Here is a 22,990-nt window from a genome sequence, read left to right as displayed (position 1 = left end):
TATATATATATATTTTTTTTTTGCTTCCTTAGGTTAGTGGTTAACTAGTGTAGAAGACCTGCTGCAGTCCTTAAGAGACTTTCTAGAGGGCGCTGTGTACTCATGCAATTTCCGAAATGTATAAAACATTAACTTTTTCCCATTTTATTTGCCTTTCCCAATATAATTTTCAGGCTCTGCTCTTCATCCCTGGTCTGTAATATCAAGCTGCAGTGTCAATTTTCAGGAATTTTCATTTTAAGGGAAAAATCTGTACACTGTCTCATACTGCCATCTTCAGGTCAGAGCAGGAACTTCCATTCTTGGAGCAGAGCTGCCATCAAACCATAAAAAAAACTATTTGCACTGATTTTGCACCAGGATGATCTAATAGACAACAAAACACAGATTGGCTTTTTCAGTGAGACATTAGCAAAAAACACCCCCACACCATTAAAAACATTCTATATACTGACAGCAAGCAGAGACCTTGAAGGGTTGTAGTGCAGCGGTAGCACCCTGTTCAGTGATGAGGCAGTGACCCAGTGAAGTTCAAAGCAAAACATCTTTTTAATGTTCAACTCACAAAAACAGCACACGATATCCTCCAGATCACAGCCGGGAACCATATCCTCTGGATTACAGCCAATAAACACGCCAGTCCACCTTCGTGACCTGTTGCCGTGTGCGACTGCACCGCCATGTTAATGTTCAACTCACAGCACTACACAGTGCACGATATCCTCCGGATTACAGCTGGGAACCATATCCTCCAGTTTGCAGCCGATAAACATGCCAGTCCACCTCCGAGACCAGTTACTGTGGGCGACTGTGTAACACCCCAGGTAAGCGGTTGTTACAGTGATGTTGCTTTCCTTTCGGGGAGGGCAATATCATGCTTGGAGACAAGGAGGATTTCCTTTACCAGGTAACGCACCTACATACAACACGTTCTGAATCCAGGCCAGAAAGGGGAGCTCTGAACCCAGATTCAGGGGAGCTTCCCTAGCTATAACTATTCTGGCCTGGAGGAGGAGTTAGTGAGTTGATCCAGGGAGGCCAAGGAAGACAGTCTGAAGAGACAGTGGAAGTGAGGACAGAGAGTATAGAGCGGAGCCGTGCAGCCAGAACCGAGCTTCAGCTCCAGGAAAGGAAGAGAAACCAAAGGGTTGAATGTAGTGAAGCACCAGAGGAAAGAAGCACAGGAGAAGGGAAGGGCTTGGAGGGGAACTGTGACTGGGCACCCTCTGAGCCGAAGTGCATGAACCGGGAACCGGGAGCCCGAGGCTGTGTTGCACTCCAGGTTGCACGGCAGAACCTGAGGGCATAGGACATTTTGTAATTTGCCCGCACCCACACCTGAAGGTGCAGCAGTACATGGAGAGCCTGTGTCGTGATAGAGACCCTATAAAAAGGCTCACACTGCCACCATACGGGTAACTGTCCCAGGACAGGAGAGAGAGGACTTTGCCAGCAAGCTACAGGCAGCAGGGACCTCGCATACTAGTGCAAGTAGGAAGGCTTACTGACCTCACCTGGGAGAGGGATCTACCTTTCCCTCCAGGCCAGCCAGACCACATCACCACCCGTTCCTGGTACCCTGGACTATGGACTGCTACCGTCAGTAAACCAGGTAAAGACGTTACAAATCTGTGTCCTCTATTTATTTGCCGGCATACACCATCTCTGCACAGCACACTGGGGACCCCGCTTCACCTGTGGGAAGCGTCACTATCTTTGCTGCAGCAACACCACCCCAGATGACCCCTTTAAGCAGCGTCGGTCCCTTCTGACCGAGAACCACAGGTGGCGTCACGAACATAAACTTTAATACAAATCCCTTTAAAATACCTTTCCCCTTTAATTGGGCGTCCAGGGCCACAGACTGGGTCGCAGCCACCGTGACATCCCCTTTAAGTGCAACCAGACCCGGTACAGAGTACCCCATTGCCCAGGCGGGCGACTCAACTGCACCGCTGTGTACGCTGTGGGTGCCAGGCTTTTCAGCTGCCTTGGCTGTTTGGCTCCGCTTGCCTGTGTTGCCTCACAAAGGTGGAGCATTGCAGAGCCTCCTGCTCTGTACTCTAGCCAACACCAGACTGACTCTGAACCTGACACCCCCAAACCCTATACTGCAGGGTTTTTAACTAGCAACCTGTGTCCTTCAGCCACATGGAAAACCCCACAAGGAAACGGACTGCACCAAAACCGGCCTGTAGTCCGTTTCAACACAAAAGACCAGAGCCGGTTTTCCCTACACCAGCATGTCTAAGACCTATACTTACTTTAGTCTGCATTGCAACCACAGCTAAGCCTGTGACTGCAATGCACTCTCATGGCCTCAATACACCTCCATGCGCATCCTGGGGGGAACATACAGACACTGCTTCACAATGGCTAGAGATATAAGCACAAAGAAGTAAAATCTGCAGAACATTTTATGATATTTAAGATTAAAAGGTTTTTATTGTGGGCATAAAAATCTTACAATACACAGGTCTCCAATATACAGCACTGAGCGTGGGGAAGGAAAAGCGTTAGGGAGGAAGCACGGGTGTTACTCAATCATGGCTAACCACATTATCTGCACAGTTTCCTATTCACTAATATCTTCACACATGTTACACACAAACTACAGCGCCCGTCATACTGATACACCAATATACAGTCTTCAGGCCGGAACCAGGTGTATGTGTGGTCTGCTGGGAGAAAATCACATAACATTAATTGACCACCACTCACTTGTAAGTTTGAAGAATTTATAGATTTTCACTTCATGCTCAGAAAATAATTGTGTGTCACGCGTTTCTGATTGAAAAAGGATTGTGTTCAAGCCAAAACGCGTGATACGATTTTTTTCTGAGGAGCACGGAATAAAAATCTATAAATTCTTCCAACTTACAAATAAATGCCGGTCTATTAATGTTATTTAAAATGGGATCCCAACCCCAGACACTAGCAGCACAGTGACTGACCCTTCTACAAAACCAATGACAAGGCAAAAGCATGTTTCTCCATATCTCCAACAGCTCCATAAGAATCTGAGAAGATTTTTCTAGTTTTGATATCAGCTCTGCTCAGTAATAATGTATAAAACATGAGAAAAATGGAGTACAGTCCAAGAGTAATCAAAAAATATAAATTTATTAAAGTAATAAACACAACATATAAAAACCTTACACCTTGAGAAAGAGGCGAAACGCGCGTTGGTGGCGGTGTGGCCACGTGTCCTGCTTAGCAACATCATGGGTAACCATGGATCAGAGCGTATAACCCTGTATAGCCATTAGGATACTTGTATCACTACTACATATTTTTTTGGGTAGACTTAAGTGTTACTTTTTGCGGCACTTTAGCACCTTTTACCCATAAATAATATTAACATCTGTAGTCAGGACATAATTGTCTGTGTTTTGATTACCTGATCCTAGTCTTTTTATATCAATGTATATAAACCCAGACTCATAATGCAGAGTGTCCAAAGACCATGTCCTGGACACTACCAAATCCTGCTCCAAATAGCAATGATATCATTCAGGAGAACAAAGGAGCGTTCAAAATGCTAAATTTAAAAGGTACAAAATATATTAAGACACTGAAAAAAACACATACAAACACACACTTAAAATAAGGACACTAAAGACCATCACTTTAATCCGCACTGTCCTAAGAAATGTATAACATAGTAGTAGTACAGAGGAATTTCCATGTCCGTAAATAGCCTATAGACCGATTAAACTGTACACCTCACAGTACTGTGTCTATGGTCCAGAGTATGAACCTATAAGCGGCTAGCAAAAAGTACTATCATGTTTGCGATCTAAAGTCCAGGACACACTATAGGAGACCTGCCATACTGCCGGTACCGTAAATGCACATAGCGTAAAAAGCGCAGTAAAGGTGGTCTCCTAACGTTCCTCTTACCCAGGTGAGGAGATAGATAAAGTTGGGCGACACCTCCTACGCGCGTTTCGCTCCAGCGTTCTGTTTGCTTTCACCTTGAGAATGGATGGATGGATGGAGTATGAATGGCTTCCCCGGTCCCGTTGTAGTGGGCATGGCTCCCCCGGTCCCGTCTTTGTATGTATGGCTCCTCTGGTCCCGTCATTGCATGGCTCCCCATCGTCCAGTCGTTGTATGCGTGGCTTTCCCCTGTCCCGTTATGCATACTTCCTATTACAAAAAAACCTCCATCATACTCAACCTCCTCCGCACCGTCGCTGCATCTCATTGGTCCTGGCACCTGCAGCCTTTCCTGTGCTAAGCGATCACGTGTCACCGCTCATTAAGGTAATGAATATGCGCTCCACGCCTATCGGAGTGGAGAGACGTGCATATTCATTACCTTAAAGAGCTGTGCCACGTGATCGCTTAGCACAGGAAAAGCATCTGGAAGCCAGCATTAACAAGATGAGCGGAGGGCACACTGGAGGGTGAGTAGGATGTCTTCTGGAAGCCGGCGGCTGCGGGTGTCACTGTGCGCTATAAGAGAAATGAATATTAATTTCTCTTTAGCAGCTGCACAGTTACAGCCACAGCTGCTGGCTCCTAACGCTGCTCCGCCGCTCCCCCTCCAGCTTTCTGGACAATGACTCGTCAGGAATCACAGGGGGGATATTTTTATTATCCAATATGTCATGAACCGGGGTTGTTTGGCTGCTCCTCTTTTCTGAAAGGGATTTATTTATATCCCACTTCCCAGTTCCGGTTTGGAACTCGTAGCTCTCTGGCGCCCCTGTACTCTCAGGTCAGTCAGGGAACTGCACCTAGGATAATTAGTCACCAGAAAGGCTGCCTGCTATGTACTGGCTATTGGGCACACACTGCAGTGAGGGTGATATAATTATTTCCAGCTGCAGCCGAGCAATGCACTATAAAAACCCCGTTCCATCACTGCCAGCGTTACCCACCAGCGCAGGACACTTCACTCGCCACCAGCTCCTATTTCTTAATAACGGGCCAGGAGCTAACTCAATTAGTAGCATAATTTACTTCAGAAGACGTGCAAGTACGTTATAGGGCAAGGAGAAACTAAGCTAGTAATTTTATTTATTTCACTCCAAAAGGTAGGCAGCGTTACAAAAGTATGAAAAGATATAAAATGAGACAAGTATCGTATGTACAGACAATTACAAAAATAAAAGGGATTAAAGATGACAAACTTACAGTTCTTTCATATCATGGCTGACTATGCGGCTGGGGGAGGGGAGCATATGTGCCAATGCATCACAGACTGTCTCTCAGCTAGTTACCTGGACCAAGACTGAAGCAAAATGAGGTCTCATTGTCTTATACCCCTGGTCGTGACATCACTAAGTGGGCAGACTTATGGAATGCACTCCTACTTTCTCAGAGGGACTCAGTTAAGGAACATTCATATCCGCCGTAGTTCCAGGATGCAACCTCGAATAGCGATGATGGAATTACCATTGATCTTGTTTGGAGATTAGCGTTCTATTAATACCAAACATGACCTGGATATGCAACGCGGGTAAGCAGTAATTAGTTTCTAGGATACTAATGGTACGACAAATTAGAAAACGCACTGTGTGATGGCCCGTCCGATGCAGAGGCCCAAAATGTATTTGTCATGCTTCCAGACCTAAGCTCCGCGATTATACATCAGTTTAAGAGAACAAAGGGAAATCTCCCCGACCATGCTCTATGCACAAGGCTGTGTATGCCTGCTCACAGCACACTGGTTTCACATTACAGTTGTATGCAGGAGGGAGGAGCTGGCAGTGAAAAGAAGAGGTCAGAAAGCCCACAGCGTGTGTCTGGAAAGCCATGGAACCTGAAGAATACTCCGAACATGGCATATTTACATTATTGTGACACTCGCGTATAAGCCGAAGGGGGGCGTTTTCAGCACACAAAAAATGGCTTATACACGAGTATATATGGTAACTACTATAATACTGCTCCTATGTACAATAATAGAACTACTGTAATACTGCCCCTTGCACCTAATAAGTTATATGTTGTTACTTTATGCTATATTGTTGTAGTTGGATGTATAAGTTGACATTGATTTTTTTTTTTTTAGGGGGATGGGTGGGAGGGGTGACCTGGGGAAGCAGAGATTTTGCATTTCCTTTTCTTGTCCATGGTAGTAGGTTTCGCCTGTATTTGCAGTCTGGAGAGACACCAGGAGACATTAGGAGGCTCTTATGAAATGGAGAAGACAGATTGGTGACCTCTAGAAGCTGAAGTTGTGCAGTAGGGCACTTGGAGTGAGAAGTTTATCTTGTCGGAGCGCTTGCTGTATAACGGTTTATATTACGGATTGCACTATTTATAGACTCATTTCAGGCTACTTTTGTTCTGTGCCCGGATTTTGTCTTCAACATTGAAGTGACTCTGAAAATAATTTTTTACTTCACAATGTTGTCTCTGATGCTGAAATTTGGATTTGTAGCTTTTTGCTCCCATAGTATAGCTTTGGATATACAGTGGGGAAACAAAAGTATTTAGTCAGCCACCAATTGTGCAAGTTCTCCAACTTAAAAAGATGAGAGAGGCCTGTAATTGACATCATAGGTAGACCACAGTTATGATAGTCTAAATTGAATTGAGAAATCAAATCCAGAAATTCACCTTGTCTGATTTTGCAAGATTTCTTTTTCAAACTAAGGTGGAAAATATGTATTTGGTCATCTAAAAGCATGCAAGACATCTGGCTCTCACAGACCTGTAACTTCTTCTTTAAGAGGCTCCTCTGTATTAATGGCACCTGTTTGAGGTTTTGGACAAGTGTCTTTTATACTGATAACAAGTTCAAACAGTTACACTCCAAATTCCAATATGGTGAAGACCAAAGGGCTGTCAATGGACACCAGAAACAAAATTGTAGCCCTGCACCAGGCTGGGAAGACTGAATCTGCAATAGACAAGCAGTTTCGTGTGATGAAAGCAACTGTGGGAGCAATAATAAGAAAATGGAAGACATACAAGACCACTGATAATCTCCCTTGATCTGGGGCTCCACGAAAGATCTCACCCCATGGGGTCAAAATGATCACAAGAAAAATGAGCAAAAATCCCAGAACCACAAGAGGGGACCTAGTGAATGACCTGCATAAAGCAGGGACCACCGTAACAGAGGCTACCATTAGTGACACACTACGCCGCCAGGGACTCAGATCCTGTAGTGCCAGACATGTCCCCCGCTTAAGCCAGTGCATGTTCGGGCTGACTGAATTTGCTAGAGAGCATTTGGATTATCCAGAAGAGTATTGGGAGAATGTTATTTGATCTGATGAAACCAAAGTAGAAATGTTTGGTAGAAACAAAACTCGTCGTGTTTGGAGGAGACAAAATGCCGAGTTGCACACAAAGAACACCATACCTACTGTGAAGCATGGGGGTTGCAACATCATGCTTTGGGGCTGCTTCTCTGCAAAGGGACCAGGACGACTGATCCGTTTACATGAAAGAATGAATTAGGCCATGTAGCGTGAGATTTTGAGTGCAAACTTCCTTCCATCAGCAAGGGCATGGAAGATGAAACGTGAATGGTTCTTTCAGCATGATAATGATTCCAAGCCAGGGCAACGGAAGAGTGGCTTCAAAAGAAGCATATGAAGGTCCTAGAGTGACCTAGCCAGTCTCCAGATCTCAATCCCATAGAAAACCTTTGGAGGGAGTTGAAAGTCCGTGTTGCCCAGCGACCGGCCGAAAACATCACTGCTGTAGAGGAGATCTGCATGGAGGAATGGGCCAACATACCAACAGTGTGTGCCAACCTTGTGAAGACTTACAGAAAATGTTTGACCTCTGTCATTGTCAACAAAGGATATATAATTTTGAGATGAACTTTTGTTAATGACTAGTGATGAGCGAATATACTCATTACTCGAGATTTCTCGAGAATGCTCGGGGGTTCTCCGAGTATTTTTTAGTACTTGGAGATTTAGTTTTTCTTGCCGCAGCTGAATGATTTACATCTGTTAGCCAGCACAAGTACATGTGGGGATTCCCTAGCAACCACGCAACCCCCACATGTACTTATGCTGGCTAACAGATGTAAATTGCATAAGAAAGGAAGGAGCGCACTCACCGATCTGAAGCTTGACTTGACTTTATTGAATGCCCATAAAAACATCATGGCCGGGTGATTGAACAAGGAGCTCCTGTGAGCAGTGTGAAGACGACAGCCGTTTCGCGCTCTCACTGCGCTTCCACCGGTCTCTGGTGTTAAGTGGTTTTGGGCCATAGTCCTCCATGTCTGCTTGATTAGTGTCATAGTCCTGGGTGTCTAGCAGTTTAACAGCCCAATGCTTGCTGGCCATGATATCCCATGGAGTTTACCTCCCATAATGTATATTGTGCTTAACTGGTCTAGAAATACAATGGGGAAAAAAGTAGTCAGCCACCAATTGTGCTAGTTCTTACACTTAAAAAGATGAGAGAGGCCTGTAATTGACATCATTACAGGCCTCTCATCTTTCTAAGTGGAAGAACTAGCACAATTGGTGGCTGACTAAATACTTTTTTTCCCCCATTGTATTTCTAGACCAGTTAAGCATGATATACTGTACATTATGGGAGGTAAACTCCATGGGATATCATGGCCAGCAAGCATTGGGCTGTTAAACTGCTAGACACCCAGGACTATGACACTAATCAAGCAGACATGGAGGATTATGGCCCAAAACCACTTAACACCAGAGTCTATGGCACAAAGAAGTCTTATTTAAAGTCTCTTAAAATGCATGCAGGCCCCAATCTTTTACAAACTTGAACATTACAGCTGAACTAACTAGCAACTGGTACTCTGGAAACAATTGAGTTGTGTGTAAGTAAAGAAAATGGATTTGTAAACTAAATTTATAAAGAAAAAAGAAAAACATGTGAAAAGCTAAAAATATAAATACACAAATCAACAACACAAGAAATGTCACATGTAGTGTATTACATAAGGCTTGTTAATGTACAGACTATACTGTACCTACTAGATACTGTAGATAACTGTTCACTATGTACAATAATATAACTACTATAATACTGCCCCCTATGTACAAGAATATAACTACTATAATACTAGCTCTATGTACAAGAATATAACTACTGTAATACTGCTCCTATGTACAAGACCATACTATAATACTGCTCCCTATGTACAACAATATAACTACTATAATACTCCTCCTATGTATAGGGATATTAGTACTATAACACTGCTCCTGTGTACAAGAATATAACTACTATATAGTACTGTCCCCTATGTGCAAGAATATAACTACTATAATACTGCAAAAGAGGGGAGAAGCCAGCGCTGCCTGTGGTTAAGACGCAATACATAAAGTGCAAATGCACATTGATTTCTAACTATATTTTCAAAATTAGACATTTAAGCAAACAATTGATCAATTCTTTGAGCCACCCTGCCACTTCACAGCTTTTAATTCATTTAGGAGGCCTTTATGGCACAGCGAATATACAAAACGTAGAGTAGGACTGCCCCATTATGAGAATGCCGTGAAGTGGCGGGGTGGCTCAAAGAATTGATCAATTGTTTGCTAAATGTCTCATTTTGAAAATACAGTTAGAAATCAATATGTGCATTTGCACTTTATGTATTGCGTCTTAACCATAGGCAGCGCTGGCTTCTCCCCTCTTTTGCTTTACTATAATACTGCTTCTATATACAAGAATATAACTACTATAATACTGCCCCTATGTACAACAATATAACTACTATAATACTGCCTCTATGTACAAGAATATAACTACTATAATACTGCTCCTATGTACAACAATATAACTACTATAATACTGCTCCTATGTATAGGGATACTAGTACTATAACACTGCTCCTATGTACAAGAATATAACTATTATAATACTTACCCCTATGTACAAGAATATAACTACAATAACTCTGCCCCTGTGTACAAGAATTTAACGACGACAATACTGCCCCTATGTACAAGAACAGCATTAAGCTACTTACCGGTAGCGGCATTTTTCGGAGGCCCATGACAGCACCACGAGAGGAGACCCGCCCCTTTAGGAACAGGAAACCCACAGATACCTGGGAGAGGTGCCGCCCTTTTGTATCAGTTGTATTACAGAGCCTGAGAGGACTACTGCAGTTAATGACAAGCATACACAAACATTATATACAATCAAATACAATATCTTTAATAAAGTAACAATCCAGATATCACACGTGAGACAATCTTTTTTTTTTTTTTTTTTACATTTTAAGGAAGTGCAACCCCCACGTGAATAGGGAGGGAACTAAGAGTGCTGTCATGGGCCTCCGAAAAATGCCGCTACCGGTAAGTAGCTTAATGCTTTATTCGGACTCCCATGACAGCACCACGAGAGATTAAGGCTAGGTTCCCATTGCGTTAATGGGACCGCGCTAACGGACAGCGTTGCACGGCGAAATTAACGCCATGCAAAGCGTCCGTTAGCGCGCCCATTAACAGCAATGGGGACGCGCATCACTAGCACGTGCCATTTTCGGCACGCACTAGCGATGTGCTGGTGTTTTGTGGCGCGCTGCGGACACTGCTTGCAGCGTTCGAGGCGCGCCCGAGGTCCGTTCCCCGCTCTTGCAGATCGGAGATCTGCGAGAGCGGGGATGTTTAACGCGACCCCTTTTAAAACATTGCGTTAGCGCAATCCGCTAGCACTAGGCGCTAAACGGATTGCTCTAACGCAATCTGAACCTAGCCTTACAGAGATGTAAGCCACCTTAGGGAGGGACTATAGCCTGCAGCACCTTTAACTCAAAGGTGAGATCTGAGGAGAACCCCAAGTCCAACCGATAGTGTTTAAAAAAGGTGGAAGGTGATGACCATGTGGCCGCCTTACATATCTGGTCGATTGACACTCCAGACCTTTCCGCCCAGGATGATGCCATGGCTCGGGTGGAATGCGCCCTCAGATTCTGCGGAGCCGGACCCCACCTGCTGTGTAAGCCAGAGAGATAGCCTCCCTAATCCATTTAGCTAGTATGTATTTTGGTGCTCTAACCCCTTTCCTAGGACCTTGGAAGGATAAGAATAGCGCATTATCTTTCTTCCAGTCATTAGTGACTGAGATATATTGTAGCAGGCATCTCCTAACATCTAATGTATGGAGTTCTTTTTCTTTAGGTGGTAAAACTATCTACTGTGACCTGTGAAATTGGGATGCTACTTTTGGCAAGTAAGCTGGGTCCGGCCAGAGGATAATCCTATCCTGTAAGAATTCCATATACGGGGGAAGTCTGGAAAGCGCCTGGATGTCTCCTATTCTGCGCGCCGATGTTATAGCTACCAGAAAAGCTGTTTTAAGGGATAGCATTTTGATTGAGGCTTCATATAAGGGCTCAAAGGGTTCTTTTGTTAAGAATGACAGGACTAGATTTAGGTCCCACGGTACCGTTTTGTTTTTATGCAAAGGTTTAGCTCTACCAACTTTTTTAATGAACCTTGATACCCATTAATTATTGGCAATATTACAAGAGAACAGGGCACCAAGGGCTGATACCTGTACTCTCAGTGTACTTGTAGAGAGATTTAATTCTAACCCCCTCTGCAGAAATTCTAATATTTGGCGTATCGGTACCCCTTCTTTGATGTTAAAATCTGAGAAGGCTAAGAACTTTCTCAAGGTTCTAGAGTAGATTTTTGTTGTTGTCTGTTTTCTACTTATTAGAAGGGTATCTACCAAATTTGGGGAGAAACCTTTATCTTTTAATAACGACAGCTCAAACTCCAAGCCGTTAAATGGAGTCCCTTCACTTATGGATGGCATATTGGTCCCTGGAAAAGCAAATTCGGGATATCTGGTAGTACCCAGGGATCGCCTACCGACATTGTCCTGAGCCATGCAAACCAGGTTCTCCTGGGCCAGAAAGGAGCAATCAGAATGACCTTCGCACGATCTTCCCTGATTTTCCCTCACCACTAGAGGTAACAGGTTCAACGGTGGGAAGGCGTAAGCCAGAGGAAAATCCCATTTTATTAGGAATGCATCCACCGCCAGCGGATTCTCCCTGGGATTCAAAGAACAAAATATTTTTACTTTTTTGTTGTCTCTTGTAGCAAATAGGTCCACCACTGGCCGACCCCATCGGCGAACAATCTGATTGAAGCCGTCTCCATTTGGAGACCATTCCCCTTGTCTTAGTATATTGCGGCTGAGAAAGTCTGCTTTTATGTTTTCCTTCCCTTTGATGTGAAGAGCAGTCAAAGATTGAAAATTCGTCTCTGCCGTTTGGAACAGGCGATCTATGACCTGCATCAGAGTCTCGGAACGTGTTCCACCTTGATGATTTATATAGGCTACTGCCACCTGGTTGTCCGAGAGGATCCTGACGTGTCCCTGCAGATATATGAGGAGTTTTTTAATTGCTAACTCAATCGCCAATAATTCCCTTTGATTGTGTGAAGACATTGTGTATGGTTCCCATTGTCCCTGAACCACCATGTCATCCATGTGTGCCCCCCACCCTGAGGGGCTGGCATCCGTAGTTATCATCCGGGATATATCTGTTACCCAGGGAACCCCTGCCAATAAATTATCTCTGTCCAGCCACCACTTTAGGGATTCAAGAGTTACCGGTCTCAAGGTTATTTTTCCACCCATGGCACCCCTCAAGATTTTGTCATTAATCAACACATCTTTCTGTAGGGGTCTAGTATGAAATTGAGCCCATCTGACCGCTGGGATGCATGATGTGAGGGACCCTAGCAGGGACATAGCTCGTCGAAGGGTCATAGAGGGTGTATTGATTGCCCTTAACACCTGATGCTGAATCTGATCTAATTTCTCTATAGGGAGAAGACACTGTTGTGTGTCGGAATCTAATAAACCTAAGAACTTTTGAATTTGCAAGCGGGATTTCTCATAAATAATTATCCAACCCAGGTGTTCCAATTTAACTCTAGTTATTTCTAATTGTGACAAACAGTGCTCCATTGAATTACCCGCTATGAGGAAATCATCAAGGTAGGGAACAATAAGAATATTAGATTCCCGTAAATGAGCCATAAGCTCCGCAATTATTTTCGTAAATACTCTAGGGGCAGAAGTTATACCGAAGGGAAGTGCTCTGTACTGAAAATGGTGAACTACTCCCCCCATTAATACTGCTACCCTCAGGAATTGTTGGAAATATTCATGAATGGGCACATGATAATAGGAATATTTTAAATCCACTACTACCATGAAACTATTTTTGAACAGCATCTTTAGTGTTGAATTAATAGATTCCATCTTGAAGGTATGTTTGACCACGTAACTATTAAGGTGTCTAAGATTTATGATGGTCCTATAAGTCTTATCAGGCTTCTGAATAAGAAACAGGGGAGAATAAAATCCCTCTCCTCTATCAGATTTTGGAACCTCTAAAAGGACATTTTTAGAACAAAGAGACAACACCTCTTCTTCTAAAGCTGACTTTTCCAGGGGAGAAGAGCGTAAAGGAGTCAATTTAAAACTATCCCGTGGGGTACGGATAAATTCAAATGTGAGACCCCAAGATATAGTGTTTTGTACCCAAACACTATTTGTGATCTCGGACCATTCTGAACAGAAATGTAATAGTCTACCCCCCACCGGGATTCCTAGTCATTTGTCTTCTTTCTGTACCTCTTCTACGTCTATCATTCCATCTAGACCGATCTCTAACGGGTGAAAAGGCACGCTTCCTTCCCTGACCAAACCTCTTCTTATTGAAGGGACGACGATAGGACCCAAACAGATGAGGGAACTTATTTTTGTCGTCTCCCGCTTTTTCTAGGAGTTCGTCCAAGGTGGGACCAAATAAATATTCTCCCTTACAACTGCAGCACCCCAGAGACCTGGCCATTGCGGTAACGTCGCTCTGCCACTAAGGGGAGTGATGGTATGTCTGATGGCACTAAAGGAGTTCATCTGACCAGGTATCACCAGCACACATTACACTTCAGACTCCGGCCACTAGGGGGAGCAAAAGGTTTTATTTATTAGGCCACTCCTCACACTGGTAAAACTAGGGGTTGAATAGGAAGTTAGTCAGAAGCTGACTGGGTTTTGTCCAGGCAACATCCCGTGGCAGGGGGTGTTGCGGGGAAGATTCAGGGGGGTCCCTGTCAGGCGTGGGAACCTGGCAGGTACCTAGCGACAAGGCAGAACGTTACGGAATTGCGCCTGCACTACCTTGCGGCGGTATCCTAAGAAAGGATGCGAAGCGAAGGATATTGTGGACAGTGAGAAATGAGATCAAGCACAAAGGAGAGCCAGTAGGAGTCGTGCCCGGAGAACGGCAACATCCTACTGAGGCGCGTAGCCGGTGCCCGGAACACAGAGGAAGTAACTGACTTTATGCCTTACTTCAAATACCGCAGGACAGTTAATTATAGGTTGGCTGTCTACCTTACATCACCTAAGCAGACATAGGGGGCAACGCGTGGAGAGGGGCGTCTCTAGGGTCCTGGAAGAGCTCCAAGCCTTCCCGTCAAACGGGTGCGTCCTAGCCATAACAAACCTGGGGGACGGAGAATAGAAAGAACTAGAAAGAAACGAGAAAGAAATAGAAAGAACGAGAACAGAAGTTGTGAGGACTATCCCGAATGCTCAGCAGGGAAGCACTACAACACACAGGCGCTAGTGGTAGGCAACGATTTCCACCTGCAAAGGGAACTCTGGATGTGCCTTCGGACCGGTCGGTATCAGACAGCCCTGTTAACTGTGCTCTGGATTGAGGATCCTAAAGTCACCAGTAAAGAGACTGCAACCCTGTGTCCTCGTTATTGTCTGCACCTCAGACCATCACCATCCACCTTACTGGGAAGCCCTGGGGACATACTTCACCTGTGGGAAGGTTTACCATCTAGCTGCCATCACATCACCCCAGTGGGCCCCAAGCAGCGTCGGTCACCCTGACCGAATACCACTGGTGGCATCACCAAACCTTGACAGACTCATATCACCTTTCATTGGACGCCCCTTAGCAGGGTCACGGACCGGGTCCAGCCACCGTGACAACCCCAGAACTGAGCCAGAGAGGACTGGTACCGAGTAACCCGCGGCCCTGAATCTCGGGGCGCTCCACAAGGAATGGCACAGAGCTTTGACCTCGTCTCTATATCTCCCGGCTAGCATTTTAACCACAGGGCTCTTCTAGGCGCATTAGAGAGTCCTGCTGCTCTAGCCGCCATTTTAACAGAGTCAATGGAAGCGTCTGACAAGAAGGCAGCGCCTCATGAATCACTGGTAAAGCAGTTAGAATAGAGTCTCTAGAAGCCCCTTCCTTCAACTAGGTCTATAATTGGTCCAGCCAAACCATCATTGACCTGGCTGTACAGGTTGAAGCTACCGAAGGTCTTAAGGAACAGGTCACCATTTCCCAGGTACCCTTTAGAAAAGTGTCCGCCTTCCTGTCAAGGGGGTCTTTAAGGGTTCCCACATCCTCAAAGGGAAGAGATGCCCGTTTTGCCACCTTGGCTATTGCCGCATTTAATTTAGGGGCCTTTTCCCAATTGCTGACTGCTGGGTCATCAAAGGGATACCTGCGTTTCTGAGCTGGTGGTAAGGAACCTTTTTTCTCAGGCTTCTTCCATTCTTTATTAATAAGTTCTTGAATTTTTTCATTTAGCGGAAAAACTCTACGCTTTTTTTGCTCCAATTCACTAAACATAATCTCCTCTTTGGATAGCTGAGGTTTGGGTTCTGTTATGCCCATTGTCCCTCTGACCGCTTTAGATAACTTAACTATCCTTTCAAGGGGTAGACAAAAGCGAGCAGTGTCTTCATCCGAGGAAGAGGAAGATGCAGCTGAACCGCAGGAAACTTCATCCCTATCCTCATCCGCTGAAGAATCCGAGATCAACGGAGCTTGATATTTAGAGCTTCCTGCTTGAGATAGGCACTTTATGGATTGTTTAACTTCCAGCCTGACCATCTCTTTCAGGCTTGCTGCCATAGTAAGGGATTCTTCCGCTACCTGAATTACGTCACTGGGTGAACTTTCTCGAAGATCACTTACCACTGGCTGCCCAAAGATAGAGATACCGGAATACGAGGGGGATTCTTCCTGGCTGATGCTCCCGACCCCTGTCTGGAGGAGCTTTTGCGGCCAGATACACTACTCCTTCTGTCATGCTCCTTTCCTTTGGGCTTCTGAGACACCTCGTCTAGCAGCTGAGGCTGCTGTTCATGATCACTCTCCATGCTCACGGTTTGAGGTCAGAAGGAACTCAGATCTGGAGCCTGTTCATATAACCCTTCCTATGGTCAGCAGATATGCCAAGCGCTCCTCTGATACACTGCCTGCCTCCTCCCAGGTGCAGGAGGTCGTCCCCGGGGTCTGATAGCGAGCAGCGTGCAATTGCCGGTGGGCGCCGCCATCTTGGATACACCGTGCATGCGCGGGACCCCGAAACCCGAAAGTAACTGCTGGCTCCGCCCCCGACATCACCCCGGCCCATAGCGCTTCCTGTCAGCACGCCCGGCTCACCCGCAGCACACTGGGTGATGCCACCGCACCAACAGAGCCCCCAGCTGCACCATCCCACTGGAAGGAGACCCCAGGGGACATACTTATCCCGCACTGGACTTGGAGACAGGACACCATCAGCAACCGCTCCCTGCTGAGAATGTCACCGCCGTGCAGCCCTGCCAGGACCACCGTGACATCTCCAGGATCTCCGCACCGGCCGATGTAGGACACCCCCACCCCCCACGCAGGGCCGGCGTCAGCACCCGGCGTACCCGGACAAGTGCCAGGGCCCTGGCGAGACAGGGGGGCCCATTCAGGGTCGGCGTTAGGGGCAGGCAGCTGCTAGTGTCTAGGGCCCCCGCTCCCCCAGGGGCCCTCAGCTTGCGGCACATCACGCAGCTGCTATGGGGGGCCCGCCTTTCGCAAGCGCCAACTCCCCCGCCGCCGCTTTGAACTTTAACGGCATCTGCCGGTAAAACAAAAACTACAACAACAACTACAACAACTACTACTGCTGCTGCTGCTGCTACTACTACACTGCTCCTATGTCTACAATATAACTATTATAATATTGTCCCCTATGTACAAGAATATATCTACTATAATACTGCCCCTATGTATAAGAATATAACAACTCTAGCAGTATGCTCCTATGTACAAGAATATGACTACTATTATACTGCCTTCTATGTACAAGATTATAACTACTAAAATACTGCTCCTATGTACAAGAATATATCTACTACTAGATGGTGGCCCGATTCTAACGCATCAGGTATTCTAGAATATGCATGTCCACGTAGTATATTGCCCAGTCATGTAGTATATTGCCCAGCCACGTAGTATATTGCCAAGCCACGTAGTATATTGCCCAGCCACGTAGTATATTGCCCAGCCACGTAGTATATTGCCCAGTCACGTAGTATATTGCCCAGCCACGTAGTATATTGGCCAGCGATGTAGTATATAGCACAGCCCACGTAGTACGGTATATTGCCCAGCCACATAGTATATAGCAGAGCCATGTAGTATATTGCCTAGTCACGTAGTATATTGCCCAGCACAGAGCCACATAGTATAGAGACTTAAAAAAAAAAAAAAAAAAACATATACTCACCTATAGCCCGATGAAGTCCTGCTATACTTACCATCCGCCGCCTTTCTCGCTCCTCTCCACGCTCCCTGGACCGCTCCATTGCAAGCGGCAGCTTGCGGTCCCGTCCCAGGGCTGGTGTGAACAGGACCTATGATGACGTCGCGGTCACATGACCGTGACGTCACGGCAGGTCCTTGTCGCACACCAGCCCTAGGACGGGAGCGGAAGCTGCCGCTTGCAATGGAGCGGTCCCGGGAGCGTGGAGAGAAGCGAGAAAGGCGGCGGAGCGTGAGTATAGCAGGTTTTTTTTTTTTATTATTATTTTTAACATGACATTTTTACTATTGATGCCGCATAGGCAGCCGTGCGGTGACGTCACCGCTCTGCTTTCCGGCCGCTGTGCTCACAGCCAGAGCAGAGAAGCAGAGCGCCGAGGACAGACAGCGGTAGGTAAGTATGTAGCGTTTGTTTTTTTACTTTTAGGATGGTAACCAGGGTAAACATCGGGTTACTAAGCGCGGCCCTGCGCTTAGTTACCCGATGTTTACCCTGGTTACCAGCGAAGACATCGCTGAATCGGTGTCACACACGCCGATTCAGCGATGTCTGCGGGGAGTCCAGCGACCAAATAAAGTTCTGGACTTTCTTCCCCGACCAGCGACAGCACAGCAGGGGCCTGATCGCTGCTGCCTGTCACACTGGACGATATCGCTAGCGAGGACGCTGCAACGTCACGGATCGCTAGCGATATCGTCTAGTGTGACGGTACCTTTAGTTACTATGCCCGGGCAACGCCAGGCTCTTCAGAAAGTATATCATAAGCACAGTGTAACAAGTAAGGTTCTGTTAACACCTTGTTTTGTGTTCACATTGATCATATATGCCATGAAAAACTGCGAGGCTGTGCTGTACGTCTACCATGAAGGTACGTCTAGTCTCATCCATGGTGCTGTTGGTAGTAGTTCTCCTTTCACTGAAGGAAAAGGAAGAGAAATATCTGCAATACTTGCACAATAATACCACCATACTGTGCCCAATAACAATTCTTTACAGTGACTATGTAATGCGAGTTCCCCAAAATGGTGTTATACATTTCAAGAGTAAAGTCATTAAATAGTCAACACAGAAAAGTGTCATCTGCTGCAAACATTACTTTGCAATTTATTCCATAAATGCTACCACCATATAGTAACAAATAATTCAATACAGTATACATGCAATTCTGTGGAAACCCATGATATTCATTCTCTAGGTAATATACCATATACTGAACACATTAAAATGCCATTCTTCGGCCACATAACCTTAAAATGTAGTCCATAAATAATACTGCCATACAGTGCCAATTCCATACAGTGCCTTTGAAGTTCTGTGGGAAACCCAAAACAGTGTCATTCATTTTCTGAATAATGTTGCCATATAGTGAACTGACAGAAAAACGACTGGCACATCCAAACTAGTGTGACTAGGTGCATACCAGGAGCTTATACCTCCATATATAATATACAAAAAAAGGTTGCACTCTATCGTGCCAAAACACGTCAAATATGAAATACATGACGATGGTTGATGGGCTCACACTATTTGGCCAAATTCTGTGCTAAGCGTCTCAAAAAATGTTTTTCCTAAAGTTCAAAAAGCAATTTTGCTATTCAAATTTCACGTATTTCATATTTGACGTGTTTTGGCACGATAGAGTGCAACCTTTTTTTGTATAATATATATGTTGCCATATAGTGAACACATTAAATTACCATACATTTGTGACTTAACTATTTAATCTATTTAGCTCCAAAATATTACCACCATATTATGCGAAATAGTAATTCAATACAGCATCTATATAATGTGGCTTTCACAAAATGGTATCTTACATTGCCTGGGTAATGCTACCAACTTAAGAACACTAGAAGTGCTACATTCTGCCACAGACTTCTTAATCTAGTTAATAAATAATGCTATCATATAGTTTCAAATATTTCCATACTTTGTAATTCTGTGGTAACGCCAAAATAGTGTCATATATCTACTAGGTAATACTGCTATAAGCTACCAACTTAACGTTATACTCTAATTCCTAAATAATACCACCATGCTGTGCCAAATAACTATTCTGTACAGTTTGTGAAATACTGAAAGTTCACCAAAATGGGGTTTTACATTTCCTGGGTAATACTTTCATATAGTGAACATGTAAGATTGCTACACACTGCCTACATAGCTTACTAGTATAGCCTATGAATAATGCCACCATAATGTGCCAAATAATTCCAAAATAGGCTTAGGTAATATGAGTTCCCATAAGGGTACGTGCACATGCGCCGGATTTTGCTGCGGATGCGCAGCGGATTGGCCGCTGCGGATTCGCAGCAGTTTTCCATGCGTTTACAGTACCATGTAATCCTATGGAACACAAAATCCGCAGTGCACATGCTTCAGAAAAAAAACGTGCGGAAACGTAGCGTTGTTTATTCCGTAGCATGTCAATTCTTTGTGCGGATTCCGCAGCGGTTTACACCTGCTCCATAATAGGAATCCGCAGGTGTAAAACCGCAGGTGAAATCTGCACAAAATCGGCAAAAGAAATGCGGTAAGTCCGCGGTAATCTGCAGTGCGGTTTACCAAAATCAGTCCGGAAAAATCATTTCCTGTGTAAAACTACCATATATTAAACACAATAAAATGCCATATATTGCCTACCCAACTTTGCCATTTAGTCCATAAATACTACTACAAAGTTTATGTAATGCTATGATTACTCTCAAAACAGTGTCATCAATCTTCTACTACCACAAAGTGAACACAAAAATCCCATACAATGCCAGCATATTCTTGTAATCTACTCTATAAATAATATCGCCATACAATAACAAACAATTCAATACAGATTTATGTAATCATGTGAATACACAAAAATGACATCTTGCATATAGTGAAACGTAAAATGTAGCGTTCTAATCTAATACATAAATAATACCGCTATACTGTGCTAAATAATAATTCCATACAGAGTTTATATAATGCTGTCATTACCCAAAATGAGAGTCAAGCATTTTCTAGGTGATACTTCGTGAACAGGTCTAATCAATAAATAGTATCGCCATACCGTGACAAATAATTCCATGTTGAGTTTATGCAATTACTTGGCTTTTCAAAAATGGTGTCTTACATATAGTTAACAAATCAAATATAGCCTTTTAGTTTAGTCCATAAATAATACCGCCACATAGTGCTCAATTACCAACTGAGATGAGCTTATTATAACCAAATACTAGGCAGAAGGTTTCCGTTGACCTGGTCAGGAAGGAGTAGTGGAGACTCACAAAGTGGAGGATACGGGCCGGTAGCCCTTTACAAGTTCTGTAACTCGCTTTTTTTCCTTCTGGCTGCACCTGAAAGAAATCATCCCAAAAAAAAATCTGCAGTGAATTAATAAGGGTTGGGAAATACTTGTTCTGAGGAATCTGATAATAGACTGAATGTTTGCTTTGCTGCAGATTACAGAGTTGGCTGGGTGCTGGACTGTGATGTAGGCCTGAGATCCCAGGGTCAACAATGACGCTTCCTGTAAACTGGGTGGGGTGTTCCAAGCCTCCACTGGGCAGGACGGCCCAGAATACAACAGGAGCCCTAAACGCACAACTATAGGGTGTGATCTTCAGAACTATAGCTAGAGAATAGACTACTCGGTGAGTCTCATGACCACCCTTCCTTCCAGACTGAGACCCTCGGAGGGAGCCACCAGACAAGACCCTGATAAAGGTAACAATCCTTGTATTCCTAGATCTGTGGACATAAATGGAGACAATCAAAGAGGATCTCTCCTGTTGCTGTATCAGCACTACTGATTTTACCCGCAGCGCCTCCAGAGGAAAAGCATTGCATTACAAGTTGTCTACCGAAATCAGTCCTCCAGAGCTGTAAACTCAAGTGTAGGCAATATAAGCTGGTATTGTGGAGCAGGATACTCCTTGAAGGCTTCATGATCTAGGTAGACATTATCTGGCGGATGCATGCCACGAAGAAGGGGGAAGTATCAACATGGATTCTTAATGTCAGAGAGGATCCCATAATGGAAAATGGTCCAGAGAGGATATGGTGATGCCATCCATGTATTAGAGTCACTTGGCCTAGTGGGCAAATTATGGTGCAGGTACTAAGGCATCGAACTAAAGAGATATTAATGAAGAACTGAAATACAAAGAGCATATCTCCCAACCTTCCCGGATCCAGCAGTACAGTCCTCTGTCTCAGGAGGTCAGGGGTATGACCGCAAGAAATATAGTTGAATTTAATAGCGAAGCAAGGAGCGGACAGATCCCTGCTCCATCATTGTGTCAGAGTAGGGACAAATGAAGGATTTTCAGGGACCTCCAGGTCATATGACATTATCAGGACTGGATAGCAGAGACAAGCTCAGAAGCAGAGAATTGGGAAAGTGACAGCACACACACAGGTAAGTGAGGGGTCATGAATGGGGTATCGTACTGTACAGGAAAACCAATGGGCTTCACTGGGACAAATATTTGTGTATATATAAAGGACTGAAATAAAACTATACACAGTACCTCCCAATGGTCCCGATCCAGCCCGATAGTTCCAAATTTGGGGAAGTGTCCCTGCAGGTCAGGGTATGTCCTCAGGACTTAGGTACAGCATATATGAATCCAATGGTGGAGCAAGGAGCCAACAGAATCCTGCTGCATAATTCCATGGGGGTTGAGACTAATGAAGGACTTGCAGGGACCGTCAGGTTATGTGATATTTTCAGGATTGGGAAGCAGAGACCTACTCAGTGACAGAGAAGCAGGAACAAGTGGGAGTCATTATCGGGGTATCGTACTGTATGGGAACAGCAATGGGCTTCACTGGGAGCAATATTTGGGCTCATATAAAGGACTGATATTCAATGTACATACAGTATCTAGCCGGACGGTTCTGAACTTGGGAAGCTGTCCTAGGAGGTTGGGTTATGTCCTCATACATACATACATACATACGAGTCCAATGGTGGAGCAAGGAGCCAACTAATCCCTGCTCCATCATTCCAACTTGGTAGAGACTAATGAAGGACCTGCAGGGACCTTCAGGTCACGTGACATTCTTAGGACTGGGCAGCAGAGAAGCGGGAAAGTGATAGGACTCACAGATTACTGTATGGGGGCACTGTGGGGGCAATGGAACGGGTACGGCATTGTATGGGAACACTAACTTGCCGCAGGAGCCATAATATAGGGAGGGTGAAGCGGGTTTATTTTTGGGCACAGTTGCCCCTAGATCTTGGGGTCATGGGCTAAATATATCAGCTCTGACGGAAAGGGTTTCCATTCATTGCAGTGCTTTAATTCCGGTAATAATAACATCCCCAGCTGTGCATGCAGCAGCGGTGGGGTTCTTGTGCCCCCATAACAATAGCACGTGCTGCACCCCCGCCCTCAGCCACCATCATACTTCTGGCGAACAACAGAAGAGATTTGTCAGGGAGGAAGCCG

At 44.9% G+C, this 22,990-nt stretch overlaps 1 protein-coding gene across 3 annotated transcripts in view; it reads left to right on the top strand.

Moving 5' to 3' along the window:
* Positions 1-22,990, top strand: part of TNFAIP8L2 (TNF alpha induced protein 8 like 2) — a 175,202-nt gene that overhangs the window by 110,043 nt on the left and 42,169 nt on the right. The window contains exon 1 of one of the 3 annotated variants that reach the window (XM_069728752.1): positions 21,050-21,260. The exons of 1 other annotated variant lie outside the window; for it this stretch is intronic. The gene's annotated coding sequence lies outside the window, so the exon portion shown is untranslated. Of the gene's footprint in view, positions 1-21,049; positions 21,955-22,990 lie in introns of those variants that run through there. One more of the 3 variants, XM_069728751.1, reaches the window with a different exon arrangement.

Source organism: Ranitomeya imitator, chromosome 1 (assembly GCF_032444005.1).
Source record: "Ranitomeya imitator isolate aRanImi1 chromosome 1, aRanImi1.pri, whole genome shotgun sequence".
Classification (NCBI taxonomy): domain Eukaryota; kingdom Metazoa; phylum Chordata; class Amphibia; order Anura; family Dendrobatidae; genus Ranitomeya; species Ranitomeya imitator.
This window is presented reverse-complemented; position numbering and strand designations above follow the sequence as displayed.